The following is a 4,206-nucleotide window of genomic DNA, read 5'->3' as shown; positions in this document are numbered from 1 at the left end:
ATGGATGGATCCCTCTGATTGCTTTACTAACAACCCTTTGATTTGGGATTATGTCCATCAAATATTTTACATATAAGAAGAATGGGTCTAGCAGAGGTTAAATTTCCTTAATAAGGTCCCACAGTGGCAGAGCTGGGACCCTTATCCAGGTGGTGTGTTCCTCCAAGTCTAGGGTGAATGGGGAAATTGCCAGCAAAGGCTCTGGAATAGATTTGATGTCAGAGGAAGAGTGAGTTGCATATAGCATGGGTCAGGCACCAATTTTATGAAGTAGGGTAGCCAGGGAGCTCTTCGTTGTAATTTTATCACTGTGACTTATCAGTAGACACCTAGAACTGCACTTAGATTAAGCATATCAGCATCTCCAGTTAGAAGCTGCTTCTTATTATCACAGTGGACTTTGGGTAGTGTGGACTGAATACACTCTTGGAGTCAGAAATTTCAAAAGAATAGCAGGCAGGGCTCTATAGCCTGAGCAAAAGGATCAGGGGTGACCCACCTCCTAACAGCATTTATAGGGCACCTTCTCCAGACAGACTCGCACACAACAGTTTCAATAGGGAAGAAAGACCCAACTGGAGACTATGGAATCCTTGGTATAAAGGATGGGAAGAAGGAATCTGGCTATCTCTACTTCTTGTGCCAGGTCACCTGGGAACAAATCATTGAATGAATACTGGTAGAGGATGGGAAAGAGAATGTGTACATATGTGTGTCAGTGGGAATCGTTGGATTTGCATAATTGTCCTTTTGTATATTTTTTCTCTGGATTTGGAAGTGTTTGTATGTAATATGTGTATCTGTGCCTCTGAGCGCATGTCTGGACTCAGATTAATGTCTCTTTGTTGGAGGTCTGCTAATGTCTCTGAGCTGCAAGAGAAAACCATGTTATATGTCCTGATTCTCCCTGGGCAACAGTGTGGGAGAGAAAACACTGGCCTGTCACTCACCGATGTATCCATCTCTTCCATAGCCGAACCCCTACTGGCAGTCTGTTTCCCTTACTGTGGGTTATACGGTGAAGATCAAGGCAGATCTTCTGTGTCCCTCTGGGTGAGTAGATCCCAGTTTTTGTGTGATGGAGGGTGAAGCACAAGGGGAGAGTGTTAGCATTTTGGGGAACACTCATTGGAAACATTTTGGTCTTCTTTAATCACCAGAATGAGCTGAGGTGGCTCATGCAAAAGTGTGAGATTACACTGCAGGCGGGAATTTCCTTCCTCTGTGTGTGTGTGTGTGTGTGTGTGTGTGTGTGTGAGAGAGAGAGAGAGAGAGAGAGAGAGAAAGAGAGAGAGATGGCAAAGTAAGAAAGGTATATATTTTGAGAAAGAGGGTGGGGGAAGGGAAAGGAGAGAGGGAGGGAGGGAGAGAGAGCGAGAGAAGGACTGTGTTTGTCCCTGAGGAGGTTGTTTTCTTCAGTAAAGGCCTGGATGAGGGAGCCATTCTCTTGTCTTTGCAGAAAGAACCCAGAATTTGTGGTGGATTTGTGCATGTGTCCTGAGAGAGGCAGCAACGTCGCATTCCATTTCTGAGTCTACACGAACAACATGATGGTGATGAACAGCCTCCATGAAAGGGGGATGGGGAGAGGAAGAGATAGCTTCTTCTGACCCTTTTGTGCCAGGGAAGCCGTGGGCAGCCATTTGAGCTTTGACTTTTGGTGCTGGAGAATGAATACCAGGTGTGTGGGCCCTAAGGGTGAGGGGCGTGGAGCACCAAGGCTGTGGTGGGGCTGCTGTGGAGAAACAGAGTCCAACTCTGATCTGATCTGATCTGATGTCAACACACCTATTTTTTGTTTTGTATTTTTTTTTTTTTTTGCGGTACGTGGGCCTCTCACTGTTGTGGCCTCTCCCGTTGCGGAACACAGGCTCTGGACGCGCAGGCTCAGCGACCATGACTCACGGGCCCAGTCGCTCCGTGGCATGTGGTATCTTCCCGGACTGGGCGGGGCATGAACCTGTGTCCCCTGCATCGGCAGGCGGACTCTCAACCACTGCGCCACCAGGGAAGCCTTGTTTTGTAGTTTTAATACATGTGCTTTCTATTTTTTAAACAAATTTATTTATTTTTGGCTGAGTTGGGTCTTCGTTGCTGTGAGCGGGCTTTCTCTAGCTGCAGCGAGCGGGGGCTACTCTTTGTTGCAGTGCACGGGCTTCTCATTGCGGTGGCTTCTCTTGTTGCAGAGCACAGGCTCTAGGCGTGCGGGCTTCAGTAGTTGTGGCACTCGGGCTCAGTAGTTGTGGTTCGTGGGCTCTAGAGTGCAGGCTCGGTAGTTGTGGCACACGGGGTTAGTTGCTCTGTGGCATGTAGGATCTTCCTGGACCAGGGCTTGAACCCGTGTCCCCTGCACTGGCAAGTGGATTCTTAACCACTGTGCCACCAGGGAAGGCCACATGTGCTTTTTAAAATTGAAGTTTAGTTGATTTACATTATTGTGTTAGTTTCAGGTATACAACAAAGTGATTCAACTATATATTTCTATCTTCACTTACTTATTTTCAGATTATTTTCCATTATAGGTTATTAGAAGATATTGAATATAGTTACCTGTGCTATACAGTAAATCTTTGTTGCTTATCTACTTTACATCTAGTAGTTTCTATCTGTTATTCGCATATTGCTAATTTATGACCCCCCCCTTTTCCCCTTTGGTATCTGTAAGTTGATTTTCTATGTCTGTGAGTCTGTTTCTATTTTGTATATAGATTCATTTCTATTGTATTTTAGATTCCACATAAAAATGATATCACGTTGGACTGGCCAAAAAGTTCGTTCGGGTTTTTCCGTGACATCCGTAACATATTGGTCTTTCTCTGATTTAACTTTACTGAGTATAATATTCTCTAGGTCCGTTCATGTTGCTACAAATGGCAATATTTCGTTCTTTTTTATGGCTGAGTAACATTCCATTTTATTTGTATGTGTGCATATATATACACACACACACATACACAGCACATCTTCTTAAGCCCATCTTTAGCACACCAATTCGATATGTGCTGCCACGTCCTTTCCTCCTCATAGGGCTAAACCACAAAAGTTTACCTCCCGGTCTGATGCTTATCTTGTCTTCACAAAAACGTGCCAGGTTTGTAGTTGCAGCTCAAACATCACATCTCTCAATCCCTACTGGCCACATCTCTTCCTTATCAAAGACACTCATGTCACAGGCCAATTTCCCCCAGTCCTCCGTGCTTCGGGGCAGAAGACATATCTCCTATGCATTGAAAATCATTGAACACAACTTTTTGAGCACTACCATGTATGCTGTGCAAGCAGAGATTCAGAGCTGAATCCCATATGCCTCTTGCTCTCATGGACAATCAGGAATGTGGAGGGAGAAGTGCAGGCCCACTGTCATCAGGGTAAAGCAGGGATGGGGAGATCTGGAGGCAAGGAAGTGGACACTGGGGGATGATTCCCTACAGCAGTGTCACGGCAGGATTTCCTGGAGAAGGAGATATTTGAACTGCTTTGCTTTTACGGAGTAAAAATGAAAAGAGGAAAGGGAAAGAGGAGGCCTAATTGTTCTGCACTCACAAGCGGTATATCTCTTTCCTTAGGTGTTTGTGAATAACAAGTCCACCTACGTCTTTGCCCACCGCCTGCCCTCACAGTCTGTAAAAATGCTGGAGGTGAAGGGAGATATTGTGCTTACTTCAGTGGAAGTGTGTTGAGGGGCAGAAGATCTTGCAATGAAAATATCCACCCCGTTATACTCTTCTATAATGTGCAGGATCAGAGCAGCTCCCAGAAGATGCCAGGGTATCCCCCTGTTGCCACACTTACGCTAATGATAATAAAATCTTCCTAGTATGAACCAGGACTTGGTTCTTGCTCATAGGGAAGACATCAAGGGCAGATTTGGCACAAAGGGAAAGTTGTCCCAAGTATGGATTGAGGAGTGTGGTTTGGGAAGGGCCCAGGTGGCCAAAATCTCAAGTGCTGTCCCTGAAACAAAGACAGAGTGAGAGTGTCTCAGGATGTTATGAAGAAGGTGAACAGGTTTGGGGACGTGTAAGGGAGGGATACAACTTTGTATGTGAGCTTCTTTTCACTTGTTTATTCACCCACAAATAATTATTGGACCCAAGTATTAGTTGGGGTTCTCTAGAGAAACAAAACCAATAGGGTGTGAGTGTGTGTGTTTATACATGTGTGTACACACATATACATAATTACATATATAAAGAGATTTTTTTA

General features: G+C 45.0%; 1 pseudogene; it reads left to right on the top strand.

Moving 5' to 3' along the window:
• The first annotated feature begins 584 nt into the window (after positions 1-584).
• Positions 585-3,680, top strand: LOC136140238 (galactoside-binding soluble lectin 13-like; annotated as a pseudogene).
• Positions 3,681-4,206: the final 526 nt, after the last annotated feature.

Source organism: Phocoena phocoena, chromosome 20 (genome assembly GCF_963924675.1).
Source record: "Phocoena phocoena chromosome 20, mPhoPho1.1, whole genome shotgun sequence".
Taxonomy (NCBI): domain Eukaryota; kingdom Metazoa; phylum Chordata; class Mammalia; order Artiodactyla; family Phocoenidae; genus Phocoena; species Phocoena phocoena.
This window is presented reverse-complemented; position numbering and strand designations above follow the sequence as displayed.